This window comes from Hyaena hyaena, unplaced genomic scaffold (assembly GCF_003009895.1).
Source record: "Hyaena hyaena isolate Hyena2069 unplaced genomic scaffold, ASM300989v1 scaffold_104, whole genome shotgun sequence".
Lineage (NCBI taxonomy): Eukaryota > Metazoa > Chordata > Mammalia > Carnivora > Hyaenidae > Hyaena > Hyaena hyaena.
Window position 1 is genome coordinate 3,495,779 of NW_024080736.1, and position 17,899 is coordinate 3,513,677.

The 17,899-nt window shown below is 37.2% G+C and overlaps 1 protein-coding gene across 5 annotated transcripts in view; it reads right to left on the reverse strand.

Annotated features, from left to right (window-relative positions):
• The window catches only part of TANC2 (tetratricopeptide repeat, ankyrin repeat and coiled-coil containing 2), a 374,283-nt gene that overhangs the window by 330,316 nt on the left and 26,068 nt on the right, over window positions 1–17,899 (reverse strand). The window contains exon 1 of one of the 5 annotated variants that reach the window (XM_039235902.1): window positions 17,034–17,114. The exons of the other annotated variants lie outside the window; for them this stretch is intronic. The gene's annotated coding sequence lies outside the window, so the exon portion shown is untranslated. Of the gene's footprint in view, window positions 1–17,033; window positions 17,115–17,899 lie in introns of those variants that run through there. 5 annotated transcript variants of the gene reach the window in all.

Below are 17,899 nucleotides of genomic sequence, written 5' to 3' on the forward strand. Positions count from 1 at the left end.
TTTGGTCTGTTTGCTGTACCTGACTCACATACAAACACCCACAATATCTGAATGGGTGGGCCTGATAAGATGAGCTATGGAATGCCTAGGATTTCTGAAAGAAGTTTAGGGTTAAAGAAAGTAGAAGTTACTACCCTTCAGCAATATGCTGGCCCTCCAAGCCTGACCAGTAACAATGAACTATTTGCTAACAATTGTGAAACTATAATTTTATAAAAAGAAATACAGGAAAACCTAGGTTTGCGAGCATAATTTGTTCCAGAAACACACATAATCCAAAGCACTTGTATATCAAGGTGAATTTCCCCCATAAGAAATAATGGAAACTCACATGATTCATTCCACAACCCAAAAATATTCATATAAAAATGATTGCAATACTGTAATGTAATACAAAATAATAAAGAAAATAAACAAATTAACCTGCACTTACCTTTGAAAACCTTTGTAGCTAGTGTGAGGGAGACAAGAAAGGAGGGTTACTGTGTAGAATGACTTTCACTCTCACTAAGGGAATCACTGCTATCTACTGGCTCAATGGAATCTTTTTCTTCTCGTGCAGCTTTAACAAGAAACCTATCTAATGACACTTGGTTTTGCCTCCTTTTGAGGATTTCACGGAAATGTGATACTGCATTGACAATCACACACAATCCCAAAGCCAGAGAGAGAACCAATGGCTCAGGTGTGATCATGGAAGTGTAGCATCACATTCTACTCATATTGCAAGACATCACTTATTTATCAAGTTAAAATTTGTTAGAAATGTTTGCTCATCTTGGGGAACACTCACAAAACAAGTTACTCACAACCCAAGGTTTTACTGTATATACTTCATCTTTGACCACTGTTCTGGGCACACTGATTCTAAAACCCTTGTAATTTGCTAAAAGAGTGGTAAAGGTTCTTTTGTTATGTTAGTGAGATGGCTTTTGGAAAGCCTCTGGGTAACCTAAGGATGAGGACTGGTTGCCAAGAGAACCAACCATGTGACTGGATAGAGTTGGAACTTTTAGTTTCACCCCACAGACTTTGGTGGAAGCAGAGAAAGGCTGAAGTTTGAATCAATCATCAAAGCCCAAAGATTTAATTGATTGTGTCTATGTAATGAAGTCTCCATAAAAACCCAGAAAGATGGGGTTCTTCCACCAGGTTGGTAAAGACATGGAGATATGGGAAGAGGGATGCACCTAGAGAGCATGGAAGCTCCATGCCCCTTCCTGCATACCTTGCCCTAAGCATGTCTTCCATATGGATGTTCCAGAGTTACAGCCTTTTATAATAAACTGGTAATCTCATTAGAAAAAAGTTTCTCTGAATTCTGTGAGCCACTCTGGCACATTAATTGAACACAAGGAAGGGGTCTTGGGAACCTCCAATCCATAGCCAGTAGGGTCACAAGCCTGGCACCTGGACTTGCAATTGGCATTTGAAGTGGACTGTGGGAGGGAGGGGACAATCTTGTAGCAATGAGCCTTTAACCTGTGGGATTTGACCCTTTATCTTTCTGCATAGGGTCAGAATTAAGTTCAGTGGTTCTGAAAAAAAAAACCAAAAACATCAGACTGACCAACTACCATTTCAGATAATAATATTCATGTTGTTAGTTACTAAATAGGGTGCAGTATCTGACCAAGCTCCTGATACATGCTCTGTTTGCTAATTTTATACAATCGGAAGCTTGGAGGACCCAGGAACCACCACCTATATATACATCTTAGCTTGCATCTTCCAAAGGGTGATGATAAACAGTTTTGATTTCAGCTATTTACCAAAATAAAAAGGGCTCATTAAAGAAGTAGCTATGAGGGTGAGGGAATTAAGATGGCAGAGCAGCATGGAGACTCTCAGCTTGTCTCATCCCAGAAACACAGCTAGATCAGCACCAAACCATTTTGCACACCTAGGAAGTTGATCTGAGAATTAACACAACAATCTGCATAACCTGAGCCACAGAACTCACCAGGTACATGGTGCAGAGAGGTAAAATGGGGGAGAGAGCTGTTTTTGCAGAGAGAACAGAGAAAAGGGGAGAGTGCAGGAAAAACATTCCCCCCAAAAGTAGCTGGAGAGAGAGACAAAGAATGAAAACAACTTGTCAGAGACTGAACAAGAAATCTGTTCCCCAAAACCAGTGATGGGAAGAAAAGAGAGGGTTTCAATACCACCAGGATTCTATAAACAGTGGAGCAGAGTCTGAAGTTCCTAACAGTGCTCTCTGGAGGAAGTAGGGCAAATCCTCAGGAACAGGTAGCAGGGTCTAAGGGGTTCTTGTGCCACATGGAGAGAAGCAATTCCCCTGCCTAGAGAGCATTTGCTAGAGGCCATATGCCCTCCCCACAGGCAAAGGTCCCAGCGGACTCCGGAGAACAGCCACGTTTGCTGGTATTAGGACAAAGATGCCAGACTGAGGTGAAACCTGGCACCAGCTGTGTGTTGTGGTTTGCCATAATCTCTGAATCTCTGCTGCTGTGTAATTGCACAAATATTTTCTGGGCAAGCCAACACCAGACCATTGCTCACCAGGGGTCCAAGCTGCAGGGGCCTCCGAAGAGTGGGACTCTGAAACACAACCCCATCTGAGATAAAACTCTTGAGGGAAGTGCCACCTGGTAGGCAGACGGCTTGGACATGAACAGGGTAACAGCGGGGAGTGGACAGAGGCCTGAGACAAAGGAGGGGTGCTTGATCGAGGGTCAGTAAGAGCAGGAAGTTCCTGTGCCAGAGACTAGGGAGCTGGGTGAAGCCATTTCCACAGCTCCCGCACATGTGCATACGCACCACATTGGTCTACCCCAGTAAACCAAGCTGCACCACCTAGTGGAGAATGGAGCCACTATGCCAAGCCCTGCTCAATTGTGCCCTCTAAGCACATCCCATAGAAGACCAGTACTAGTCACTCCACTTGTTTAGTGTACGGACTATGTGAAGACTTCACAGTTTCAGTTCTAGGGGAAACTGGATGTAACTTCATTCTGGTTTCATTCTGTTTGCTGGTTCATTAATTAGTTCTTTTTTTTTTTTTTTTTTTGCTTCTGTTTTTGTTTAACTTGGGTTATTTTTTTCCTTTTTTTTCCCTGGATACTGAAAGAAAATTTTATTTTTATATTCTCTTTTTGAATTTTTCAATCTTTTATTCTATTTCATTTTCTTTATTTCATTTTATTCTATACTTTTTTTAATTTTTAAATTTTTTTCTTTCCTTTTCTTTTCTTTCATTTCCCTGTTTTTTCTATTCTATCAAGCTTCTTTCAATAAGCAGACCAAAACACTAGGATCTAGCTTCCTTTGTATTTTTTGTTTTGTTTTAAATTTTTTATTTTATTAATTTTTTTCTTCCTCCAAACTGATAAAACGAAGGAATTCACCCCAGAAGAAAGAACAGGAAGAAATGACAGCCAGGGGCTTAATCAACACAGATATAAGCAAGATGTCTGAACAAGGATTTAGAACCAGGATAATAAGAATACAAGCTGTGGTTGAAAAAAAGCATAGAATCCCTTTCTGCAGGGATAAAAGAAGTAAAATTTAGTTAGGACAAAATTAAAAATTCTATAACTGAGATGCAATCTTAAATGGATGCCATGACAGCAAGGATGGACGAACCAGAGCAGCGAATCAGTGATACAGAAGATGAAATTATAATGAAGCAAAAAAAAGGGAGAAATAAAGGCAAAAGTGCACAATACAAGACTTAGAGAATTCAGTGACTTATTAAAAAGGAAGACCATCCAAATCATAGGAGTCCCAGAAGATGAAGAGAGAGAAAAGGTTTATGTGAGCAAATTACAGCAAAAAACTTTCCTAATCTGGGAATGGACACAGACATCAAAACCCAAGTAGCACAGAGAACTCCCATTAGATTCAACAAAAACCAACCATCATCAAGGCATATCACAGTAAAATTCACAAAATACACAGACAAGCAAAGAATTATGAAAGCAGCAAGGGGGAAAAAAGTCCTTAACGTACAAGGGAAGACCGATCAGGTTTGCAGCAGACCTAACCACAGGAACCTGTAAGGCCAAAAGAGTGGCAGGATATATTCAATGTGCTGAACTGGAAAAATATGCAGCCAAAAATTCTTTATCCAGCAAGTCTGTCATTCAAAACAGAAGGAGAGATAAAGAGTTTCCCAGACAAACAAAACTAAAGCAGTTCATGACCACTAAACTAGCATTGCAAGAAATTTTAAGGGGAACTCTGTCAAGGGAATAAAGATGAAACAACACAAAAAAGACCAAAAGCAACAAACCAGAAAGAACCAGAGACCACCACCAGAAACTCCAACTCTACAGGCAACACAATGGCAGTAAATTCAGATTTCACAGTGCTCACTCTAAATGTCAATGCAGTAAACATTCCAACCAAAAGACACAGGGTAACAGTAGATAAGAAAACAAAATCTATCTATATGCTGCTTGCAAGAGGCCCATTTTAGACTTAAGACACCTGCAGATTGAAAGTAAGGGGATGGAGAATAATCTATCATGCTAATGGTTGCCAAAAGAAAGCTAGAACAGCCATACTTGTATCAGACAAGCTACATTTTGAAATAAAGACTATAACAAGAAATGAAGAAAGGCATTCCATCATAATTAAGAGGTCTACCCACCAAGAAGATCTAACAATTACAAACATTTATGCCACCAATGTGAAACACCCAAATATATAAATCAATTAATCAAAACATAAAGAAAGTCATTGACAATAATACCACAATAGTAGGGGACTTCAACACCCCACTTATAGCAACAGACAGATCATCTAAGCAGAAAATCAATAAGGAAACAACAGCTCTAAATGAAACACTGGGACGGATGGACTTAACAGATATTTTCAAAACATTTCATCGTAAAGTAACAGAATACACATTCTTCTCAAGTGCACATAGAACATTCTCCAGAATAGATCACATACTGGGACACAAATCAGACTTCAACATGTACAAAAAGATCGAGATCATACCGTGCATATTTTTAGACTACAATGCTATGACTCAAAATTAACCACAAGAAAAAATTTAGAAAGATAATGAATACTTGGAGATTGAAGAACATCTTACTAAAGAGTGAATGGGTTAACCAAGAAGTTAAAGAGGAAATTAAAAAATACATGGAAGCCAATGAAAATGATAACGTGACAGCCCAAAACTTCTGAGATGCAGCAAAGGTGGTCATACGAGGGAATTACATAGCAATCCAGGCCTTCCAAAAGACAGAAGAAAGGTCTTAAATATACAATCTAACCTTACATCTTAAAGACCTGGAAAAAGAACAGCAAATAAAACCCAAAACGAGAAGAAGAGAAAAAATAAAGATTAGAGCAAAATCAAGGATATCGATTTCAAAAATCAGTAGAACAGATCAATGAAACCAGGAGCTGGTTCTTTAAAAGAATTAACAAAATTGATAAACCCATAGCCAGTTTGATCAAAAAGGAAAGGATCCAGATAAAATCATGAATGAAAGAGAAGAGATCACAACCAACACAGCAGAAATACAAACAATAATAAAAGAAAATTATGAACAATCCAATGTCAACAAACTGGACAATCTGGACAAAATTTAAGAAATGGACAAATTCCTAAAAACATATAAACTACGAAAACTAAAACAGGAAGAAACAGAAAATTTGAACAGGCCCATAAACAGTAAAGAAATTGAATCAGTAATCAAAAATCTCTCAACAACATAGAGTCCAGAGCCAGACGGTTTTCCAGGGGAATTCTACAAACATTTAAAGAAAAGTTAACACCTATTCTTTTGAAGCTGTTCAAAAAAAAAAGAATGGAAGGGAAACTTCCAAACTCATTCTATGAGGCCAGCATTACCTTGATTCCAAAACCAGACAAAGACAATCCCCCCAAAAAAGGAGAACTACAGACCAATTTCCCTGATGAACATGGATGCAAAGATTCTCAACAAGATACCAGCAAACCGGACCCAACAATACATTAAAAGAATTATTCACCACAATCAACATTTATTCCTGGGATGCAGGGCTGGTTCAATATCTGCAAATCAATCAATGTGATACATCATATTAATAAAATAAAGGATAAGAACCACCTCTCAATAGATGTAGAGAAAGCATTTGAAAAAACACAGCATCCTTTCTTGATAAAAATCCTCAAGAAAGTAGGGATAGAAGGATCATACCCCAAGATCATAAAACCCATATATGAAAGACCCACCACTAATATCATCCTCAATGGGAAAAACTGAGAGCTTTCCTCCTACGGTCAGGAACACGACAAGGATGTCCACCCTCACCACGGTTATTCAACATATTATTGGAAGTCCTAGCCTTAGCAATCAGACAACACAAAGAAATAAAAGGCATCCAAATCGGCAAGGAAGAAGTCAAACTTTCACTCTTTGCAGATGACATAGTACTCTACTTGGAAAACCCAAAAGAGGAATCCTTTTGCACTGCTAGTAGGAATGCAAACTGGTACAGCCACTTTCCCCCCAAAATTAAAAATAAAACTACCCTACAACCCAGCAATTGCACTACTAGGTATTTATCCAAAGGATACAGGAGTGCTGTTTCAAAGGATCATATGCACTCCAATGTTTATAACAGTGCTATTGACAATAGCCCAAGTATGGAAGAACCCAAATGTCCATCGATTGATGAACGGATAAAGAAATGTGGGGTGTGTGTGTATGTACACACACTGGAATATTACTTGGCAATCAAAAAGAATGAAATCTTGCCATTTGCAACAACGCAGATGGAACTAGAGTGTATTATGGTAAGCAAAGTAAGTCAGAGAAAGACAAGTATCTTATGACTTCACTCATATGTGGAATTTAAGATACAAAACAGATGAACATAAGGGAAGGCAAGCAAAAATAATATAAAAACAGAGAGGGAGACAAACCATAAGAGACTCTTAAATACAGAGAACAAACTGAGGGTTGCTGGTGAGGTGTTGGTTGGGGGGATGGGCTAAATGAGCAAGAAGCATTAAGAAGGACACTTGTTGGGATGAGCACTGGGTGTTATATGTAAGTGATGAATCACTAAATTCTATTCCCGAAATCATTATTACACTATATGTTAACTAACTTGGATTTAAGTTTAAAAATAAAAAGCAACAGCAGCTATGAGGCAGGAGTAACAGTTGGTGTAAAAAGAGAATAGAGTTACAGAAGTCCCAGGAATTTTAGAGCACATTTTCAAATGACTGCTCTGTCATATGTCAATTATTTAAGAGACCATATTAAGTTTGTCTTTTTTTTTTAAAATGTTTTATTTATTTCTAGGAGAGAGAGAGAGAGAGAGAGAGACAGCGTGAGCAGAGGAGGGTCAGAGAGAGAGGGAGATACAGACTCTGAAACAGGCTCCAGGCTCTGAGCTGGCAGTCAGCACAGAGCCCGACACGGGGCTCAAACCCACGAACCGCGAGATCATGACCCAAGCGAAAGTCGGACGCTCAACCGACTAAGCCACCCAGGCGCCCCATATTAAGTTTGTCTTAAAAACAGGCATGACAATAGAGTCTATACAAATATCCCAACATCTAGTAAAGACATAACTATCTGGAAGGACTTACAAAAAAGAGGAGAAACAAACTTTTTTTTTTCTTAAGAGAGAGAGAAGATACAAATGAGTTGGGGGGTGGGGGAAGAAGCAGGGTTTACCCAAAGCAGAGCTCACATTCACCAGAAGTGGGGCTCATGCTCATGCAAAGCAGGCCTTGAGCTCAGGCCTCAAGCTCACCTGATGAAGGACACAAGCTCACCAGATTCGGGACTCGAACTCATGAACCATGAGTTAAAGACCTGAGCCCAAGTCAGATGCTTAACCCACTAAGCCACGTGCCCAGGAAAAGCAATTCAAGGTATTCTCAGAAGTTAAGACTTTCTATAACAAGGAAACACAATCTTCAATGGCTTAAGCAAAATAGAGAATTTTCTATTTTAGAGAATAATGAGGGGTAAGGTTGACCTCTGCTGCAACCAAGATTTGAGGATATGACAAGAATCCAACTCTTGACTGTTTCACCCACACTGGACCTATTCTCAGCCTCCACACAAGGGTCCCAACAACTTCAAACTCACATCATCAGCACACCCAATCCAGCAGAAGAAAGCAAGGTCTTTGTTCTGAGATTCACTCCAATTTGCTGGTTTAGGTAATGTGTGTACTACTGAATGAAAGCAATGTGATGCACTGATTGGCTAAGGACTACGTCATGTCCTCCCCCTCTAGCCTAACTCAGGCCAGGTGAACAGAATATTGTAAAACAGCATCTCACACTAAAAGCTACTAAAACAAAGGGAAAACAGACTGTAAGTTAAAGAGACAAACAACAATGTCTCTCATGGTGCTATATTGCCTACAGGAGACAATTATAACCATCACTTGGATGAGTGTTAGTTCAACCATAACTCAGCTAAAGAAGCTATGAGGCTGATCCATAAATTCTCAAACAAGGAACAGAGCCAGAGAGGACTTTGCTCAAAGGCCTAATTGCACCGCCTATAGAGAAATGATATTTGAGAGACTAAGCAGACATTACAGACAGACTACAGGGCTCTCACTATACACTGAGTGTACTCAGCCCCTTGCCAAGCTGAGTAGAGACAACCTAGCAGGGCTCAGCATCTTATATCAGCAAGAAAATAGCAGGGGCACCTGTGTGTACTTGAAGGCAGGTACCCAATCTATGTTCTAGTTTTAGAGAGAGATGGGGAAGGCCTGCAAGAAGCAATTTTAAACAATGGTGGAAAAATCAATGTCCCTGTAATAACTTTTTACAACCTCAATAAGCCTTTGCAAAATAACCCTTTATATACCCACCTCAGATGACTTAGGGGGCAATAATGTATCAAAATGATTTGGAGAAAATAAGCATATGGCATTCCCTATTCAGAAACCATCAAGAGAAAGACTAATAAACTGTTAATAAGTTTGAATTTTATCACTAAGGTAAATGATTATCCAAAAATGTAAGGAGTATGTATAAATGTATTTACATAAATATAGATTGATAAAAACCTCACACATGTCCTTACCAGCATTAAATTGAATATCACAGGGCAACAAGAGTGACCTTTAAACTATGATCACAATATTCATTATTGTTAGTGCATAATCAACAGCTTCTACCCCTAAATCACTGAGACAATATCTAGGAGGAGTGAAAGTCACCTGAGTTCTGTACATGTATCTGAAACAGCCTTGATGTACATACCCTTAAAACTTGAGCCACTGCTCCCAAATGAGAGAGGAATATTGGTATAAAGTGGGAAAATTTCAGGCATCCTACAGAAGTAAAGGAGAGAAAGTGAGGCGTGAACACTTCTCACAGAGGAGACTAAAGGTAATAATGTTCTCTATTCCAGGAATGACAGAATTATCACTAACTAATGGGATACTGTATAAGGGACTACAGTACTCCAGTAAATGGGTTTTGGAAACCACTATATACTATCTCAGAAGTAATACCTAATGATTCAGAGGGATACTTGCCAGCTTATGTGGTACAACCAAACCAGGGCCAGAACTGGCAAGGAGAAGAAGGGAGAGTAACCATCCCTGCCTGTGAACTGACGCTAATAAGCAAAGATGAGCCGGTAGTGCTCCAAGTGGGAGCAGAGAAGAGCCTCATTCACTGACCATGATTAACAACACATATCACCATCCCACAAGGGAGGAGGACACAATAATCATAACAAGATTAGGGGATACCTGATGCTCCTTAGGCTTTAAGGGGCCCTTAGTTACTTCTCAAAGAAAAGGAAGATACCTCCCACTACCACACATGGAAGCAATGAGTACCAATATTGTAGAAGGACAGGGGATGGGTAGAAAGATCTCAGAGTGTGAAGGGCTGGGAAGAAATCACAGTTAAGTTATAGAATGGCAACACTTCCTCTGGACCAGGGAGTCCAACCAAAATTCTGATCTATGAATTGAGGATACCCAGAAAGGACACTTTCTATGTGGCCTGACAGTGCCACATAGTGTCAGTGGGCCATACAGTCTACTGACTAAAGGCAGAAGGAGAAGTATTCCCTTTCCCAAGGAATCACAGGATTCAACTAAGGGGAACAGAGTAACAGGACTGAGTTTTTTCACCTATGTCTACCCATCAATCTCTACTGATGCAAGTCATTTAATGGTTATTGGTCTATTCAGGTTTTCTATTTCTTGAGTCAATTTTTGAAAAATGTTCTCATCTATTTCACCTAAGCATTAAAATAGGCTTAAAATAGTCCTATGAGCAGGAACTGAGAGAGTTCACTACAGAATGGAAAGGCTCTTGATCTCTTAACCACTCTTTCATATTTTCCATTTATCTGCATTGCACTCTGGCAATTTCTTCAAGTCTATCTTCAAATCGCTAATTCTCTTTTTGGCTATTTCTACTTTGTAATTTAGTGAAATATGCAGTGAACCAAAAAGAAACCTTAATGTAAACTCCAGACTTTGGGTAATAATGATGTGTCAATGGAGCTTCATCAATTTTAACAAATGTGTACAAAAGTGGTGTGGGTTGCTGACAGTGGGAAGGATGCATGTGTGGTGATAAAGAGTACAGGGGAACTTTTGTATTTTCTAGTCAATTATGTTGTGAATCCAAAACTGCTCTTAAAGTTTATTAATTGCTTTTTTTAAAGTGAGAAAGAATGAACAGAATGAGGAAAAGATGAAGAAAATGAAGATCAAATAATAGGGAAATTATCAAATTCTGGGCATATTCCATGGCATGACATATTCCGTGAACCATGGAATAGTATGTACAATTTAAACAGTGTGCAATACATCTACTTCAAGATAAAAAATTCTCCAATCTTTATCCTTAAGTGAAAAGCAGAAAGTCACAGAGTGATATGTAAAGTATGACCTTATTGTAATTTTTAAAACTATGTGTTTATAGACGTATGTATGTGTGTGTGTCTGAACCATCAGAAAATACACATAAGACTTTACAACGGTTCCTACAGAGAATAAGTACAGTATTAGAAGGGATATAAAGGTGAAATTTTTATAAATACACTTTTTAACTTAAAAATAATAATTAATGAAATTCAGTGTGGCATGTACTACACTCACCATCTCTGTCTAGTTCCAAACCATTTTCATCACCCCAAAAGTATTTATTCATTATTCATGTCAGTAAAATTTTTAATTATTCATTAAGTCAGTGTAAATTTTCCATGAATCCCACAAAGCAGATGAGATCTCTAAGGGTGAAAGATCAGATAGCACTCTAGAAAGTCTTTGCCTTTCAAGTTGACTGGCTTCTCGGAGAGTTATCTCACCAACCTACAATGTCTCAATACATAACCAGTGGCACTATACCAAAACAACTCCAAAATGAAGCTGAAAACTTTAGATTCTTTTTAATACACACGTTTTCTAATCAAATATTTTAAAGTTACATTATAGAACTGTTTTGCCACCAAGTTCAGTAAAAGGTCAAATCAAGAGTATTTACAGAACTACCACTACCACTTCCTGCATCATTTACTTTCCCTTGGTTTCTCCAAACCATATAATGAACTGGTCCAGTAGAACTGTGAAGTTAAAATTAACTTGCCACTTTAGAGGACTAAGTCCAGGCACTAAGCATTCTTATAAATAACATCAAGAAACAACCAAAACACACATACACACAGTAAAAACTTTATTTTAGTAACACGTTAGCTAAGATTCTTTACAAATTATACTCTTGGGCTTAGGAATGCTTCTCTCCTAACAGATGGGCAAGACTGCCTCAGATCTTTTTCTAGCCTTAACCTAAAAATAAAATTTAAAATAAAATGTCTTCTGATCTTCTAGTTATTCAATGTTCATTATGAACAAAGTACAGGCCTTCAGAAGGTACTGGAGAAAAAAAATGTTTAAGTTAATAATAGTTCCTGCCTAATATTAAGGAAAACTGAAGCCAAGTACAATTAAAAATAGAAGGTGCTAGGTAGCACAAGAGAAATACAAAGAGTGTCGGGAGCTTATAAGAGGGTTTAAATAAACAAACAGCTCTTAAGTGTCTACTAAGGTGTCCAGAGACATGCTAGGTACCACGGATAGCAACAGTGAACTGCTCTCAAGAAATGTACAGCCTCGGGGCACCTGGCTGGCTCAGTCCATGGAGCATGTGGCTCTTGATCTTGAGGTTATGAATTCAAGCCCCATGTTCTGTGTGGAGATTAAAATCTTTATATATATTTCTATATATATAATATATATACAGTTTTCTATATATATAATATATAATAATATATATAGAAAAAAAATATATATATATAGAAAACTTACAGCCTAACAGGGACGTAAGAGACCCTGCAGATGGCTTCATATAATGTAAAATTCAGTGATAGAGGTATTCACAAAATCCTGGGTATAAAACTACAAATGTTTATCTACCCCACCTTTAGATAGTAGGTGAAAATAATATTAGTGAATTTAAATAAAATTACCCTGCTGGTTTGTGGGTTTAAAAAAATACTTAAAGAAAAAAGTATAAATGGCATCCTCTCATCATCTTCCCTATTTTAAAAAATAATCATAAGAATCATTATCTTTATAAGCCTGGTTATTAGACCTAAGGAGAGTGTTTAGGGCAGTTTAAGCAAGACACCAACTATCAAACAAAGGTAAATATTCTTAATGTCAAAACACTAATAGAACTTTAAACAGGAATCCATCTAAATTTCTTTTAATCTCCAACAGGTATCCAGAGGTAAAGCTTTAACTGATATAAATAAAGCATTAATAACTAAAACAAGAAGTTATTGATATAGGCTCAGAGAGAGTCCAAAATTAAGTATAGGAAAAGGTAAAATGTCATACTGAGGCAAGAGCAAGGAAGAGGAGGATTCAGTAAATGTTGGGTCATGTGGCGGAGGTTGTGGCAGAAGGAGCTGATGGATTCCTACTGTTGCCTACACACAAAAATAAATTCTAGATATGTTAAAAATACAGAAATAAAATATTAAAAACCTAAGCTACAAAAATAGTAGACTTGCAGAGTAGAAAACCCCATCCTAAAATTTTGTGCAAAAATCATACAATAAAAACTAGAAAGCTTACGGAAAAAATGGGGTTGAGAACACAACACTCAAAACTACATCAGTAACGTATTAAAAAAAAAAAAGCAGTAGGAACCTAAAATGCAGTAGTACAATTTTACACATCTTAAATGGCTAAGAAAGAAATATAATACATATGGCACTTTACCTTGAAAAAGACGTGAGATTTGCTCATGGAAGTGTCAGAGGGTTTTAACTTGGGAGTAGATGTGAAGGAGGGTGAAAGAAGGGTTATTAGATGCCATATATAAAGTTGTAACACCTGATGTGGGTGGGTAACTCACAACCTATAAGGTAAACTGAGATAGCTAGTACATGTTTTCGAAGTGTACCTTTTGTGTATTCCTATGCAATCTGTTTCAGTGGGGTACAGTTTTTTGCATTTACTGTGTATTTCTCAGAGGAAATTGTGCATAAGCATGAGAAATTCCCATTATTTATTAAAATAAATTCACATTTTCAAAGTAAATGATATAGCAGAACTGAGTATATTCATTAGTTCTTATGTCCACCAAAAGACTCAAATCTCAATTCTTAAAGTCCTGAGGATGGAAAATAGTTTGCTGTTTTCTAATGAACATTCTTAGAAAGTAATGACTGGATAATCTTACACATTGCAATAATCTAAAACCAAATGAACACTGTCAATAAACTCATATTTTATGGGCAGTTAGCAGAATAGCTACACTGTCATTAAGGAGACCAAAATAAGTTAACCACAAGAACATTTAGATAACTATAATGATTAGTTATAAGAATTCAACTACTCTTATCAAAATACCTGTCTTCCAAAGCAATTTTTTATGATTCCATCATGATATATGGACAAAAGTCAAATCCATTAATCCTCCAAATATGAACGATCTTCAATTTTTCAAAAACGCTATTTACGATCTTTAATTGGCTTCTACGCTACTCCCAGCTATCTATTGGACATTTAAAGATTATGCCAGGACCAACCTCCAATTTCTAAACCTGACAGACATAGGAAGCAGAAGATACTAGAAGAGAAGCCAGGCTTGGTAAGAAGATGGCTCAGGAATGGATGCAAGGCAGATTACTTAACTACCTCCAGAATTTTCGCCAAATCAGAACCAGCATTAGAAATCAAGTTTCCCAATATCCGTCTTTAATCAACTGTCGTATTTGATTCTCTCTTCAAACCGAACAAAACAGTAATTGTATTAGTGTTATGGTAAGAATTGGGGTTCTGGGGATATTCCCCATTGCCACTTAACTAGTTTTCTGAGTGTGAGTAAACTAATTAGTCTTTCAAAGATCCCATTTCCTCATCTGCAAATTGAGGCTAATAATATGAAAGTGACTTTCCATTCATATGTTGTGAAAATTAAGGCAACTAAAGCACTTCAGCCCAATCTGGCACCAACTAAGCAATTGTTAAAGTGTTAACTGAAAATCAATATTCATTGGAGATACAAACCATCATCAATTTTTCCCATATCTTCTGATTATCACATTCCTAAATTCCTTAGTTCTTGATTTATAACATGTCTCTTACACTGGCTGCCTATTCGTTTTTAAAATGTCACCTTCCTAGAAGTAGACCTTTGCGTAAGTAAAATAATTTCTCCCAGCTTCCCTGAAATAAAGTTCAAGGGAAAGTTTACACATTAACCCCGGTTTCTTTTCTCCATCTTGAAGGAATGTAGAGTATTACTCTTGCTTCCTTTTGTCTCTAAGCTCAGATCCTGGGCATGCTGAATAACTGGAGCTGGTGGTGATTCGGTCTTCTGAAAGAAATGTCAGAGCTGTGCCTAAGTGCTGAACTTGTAAATTGGGGATACCTACATCATACTCAGTGAGAATCGTTTTATTATTTTTTCCCTAATTACGTAGCCCTAATTGTACATCACTAAATTTTTTCCCTTATCTATTTTCCTCTAAATTCCTGATTTGCCGATTTGGGGCTATAATCCAAAACAATTATATACCTTAATACATGATCTCATTATACATCAACTGCATTTAAAATTCAAAAATCATTCTTACACATAAGCATCATTGCTATTCTCAGCATGCAACCAGCGAAAACCTCATCATAGTATGAGCAAAGCTTAAGTGCCAAAGAAAATCTACAAAAAAGTTAATTAAAGCAAGAAAATAGGTCCAGTCTAAGACGTCCTAAGAATGAAGTAATTTGATTTCTCATATTATTTGTTCCTTATCTTGCAAGAAAAATTATTACTCTCACCAAGTAAAAAAATTACAGGTGAATCAAAAAGACTGTGTTTAGTAGAGACTTACTAAATTCACTGTAACAAAGATGGAGGATATCAATCTAACATACATTTTTTTAAGTATGCAACATGTGACATCTCTTATTAATGTGTTTTAGTCTCCTGCCCCCAACCTCCCCTAAAAAAAAAGAAAAAACTTTCTCTCCACTGGATTGTGTGTTTACTCCCCACTACTATCTTCATTATCACCATATTAGTAGATAATAGTTTTTGAGATGCTTACCATATGCCAAAAACTGTGCTAAGCACTTTAGGTACATTCAATCATTTCACCCAACATTACTACGACATGAGTCTTTTACAGATTCCTCAAGAATCTGTAAAACTGAGACTTCAAGGGGTCAAATAACTTGTCAAAATTGTACAGCTGGCAAATAAACAAGTCAGAATGTGAACTCAGGTCTGTCAGACTCCAAAACCTGTGCTTCAAATCATATACTACCCAGTAATGTTTTTCCCTAAATTCAACTTTGTATCTCCAGCAAGTCACTCATTATCTGCCATGTTAACATTCAATAAATATTTTCTGAAAGAGTGGAAAGCTTAATTATTCTGACATTCGAAGTCCCCCACTAGGAGAGATGAGGAAATTCCCATTATTCCTTAATGCAAACCACCACCTCCCCAACCGAACTATGATCAATGGGATTTGAATCCTGGCAGTGGGGGAAGAATGCAGAGGAAGAGAAGAGAACCTAGGCTCTTCTCTCAGTGTAAATAAAAATTTCTGCTTGTTTTAATATCTCTACCTATACATATCTTCAACATGTTTGTAAGTAAGCTAAACAAATACACTTTAATGAGTAGTTATCAGTAAGACTACAAAGAAGAAAAATGTGGTCCAAGCAAGTATACAATGTACCAGAATTTGCAAATAAGAAATTAAAAAGATACAGGGGCGCCTGGGTGGCTCAGTCAGTTAAGCGTCTGACTTTGGCCCAGGTCATGATCTCACAGTTTGTGAGCTCGAGCCCCGTGTCAGACTCTGTGCTGACAACTTGGAGCCTGGAGCCTGCTTCAGATTCTGTGTCTCATTCTCTGTCTGCCCTTCCGCGACTTGTGCTTTGTCTCTGTCTCTCAAGATAAATAAATGTAAAAAAAAATTTTTTAAGAAATTAAAAAGATATAAAATAAAATGGGGAACCTTCTGTCAGTGTGAGAACAAGTTCATTTTTAATAAAAGCATTCATCAAAATATCAAATTGGTGACACTTTATTACTTGATATATTAGATTTTTTTTTGGTCAGACATGCTAAGGAATATTAGTATTTAGGCAGGTGGTGATTATAAATCACATAACACTAATGAATTCAGAAACGAAACCTGAAATGATCTGCCTTATGACAATCCCCAGGTTATTAAGCATTATTATATTTAGTTTAATTTGAAAAGCCAGCTACAGTCCTTATGAGACGCCGTGATAATCCTCTATCTGAGCAGATCTCAATAAAGTTACATACACTATTCACATTTATCTTGATTCTGATACAAGAATCTCATCATTTTTATATACCCAAAATATCAAGCAGCAGGAAACCTCTTGTATTCACTATGTATTTTTTAAAAAACCAATAAATGTTTCTAAAAGAGCATCACATTCTAAAAAATATCTTAAATACTATTTACACAAAATCTTTACTTAAATCAGACTGCTAAGTGGACAATATAAAGAGATCATGAATGAATGAAAAGAGCATGATCTTTGGACAGAGATTTACTTACATTCATATCCTGGCTTTATCAATTACTTGCTGTATGACTCTGTATAAGTTATTCAGCTTCTATGACCCTCAGTTTCTCCTCTGCGATGAAAATGACACCATCTAACTTGCAAGGCTGCTGTAAGGAATAGAGATGTATGATTTCACACTACCTACCAACTGCTAAAGTTGCCTACCCCAAATTCTCACTCTCTTCCCTGTTATCAGAATACTAATTTTGGAAAAAGCAGTAATGTGCCTAAAGTATCAATTTCCCAGACTCCCTTGCATCCTATAGTGGCCGTGTGACCCATCTGTAACCACTGATCTGAAAGCACAGTGCTTATGAACAAGGATTAAAGGAAAATTACTGTTTTGCTAATAAAAAGCTACATAAAATGTCTGGGGAAAAATAGACACCTTGCAATCTGCAGAGTAAAAGCCACCCTTCAAAGATAACAGAGGAGAGAAAGAGAATGGCATTGTGTAACTGCCATAAACCCTGGACTGCCTATATCCACGTTTCTTTGTTTCTGGAAGAAGAAGTCCAATTTTTAAGCCACTGTACTTGAGTTTCTGTTACGTGCAGCTGAACACAATCCTAATATAGTATGTAAAAGCACCTAGGAAAAGAATCCAATACCCAAAAGACCAGTAAAAGCTATTATCTCACAAAACTTCTCATTTAACAGAATGTGTTAAATTATTTATCAGTAGTGTTAAATAATTCATCAGTATAGCAATGAAACAGTGGGATGTCAACTAATTCACGTGTGTGCGCGCACAGCCCAGTTATTAAAAACTGGGGTATTATAATGTATTCATCAAGACAAAAATTTTAGCAGTAGAGAATCAAAGAACGAATAGTTTTAATCAAGAAAGATGTCC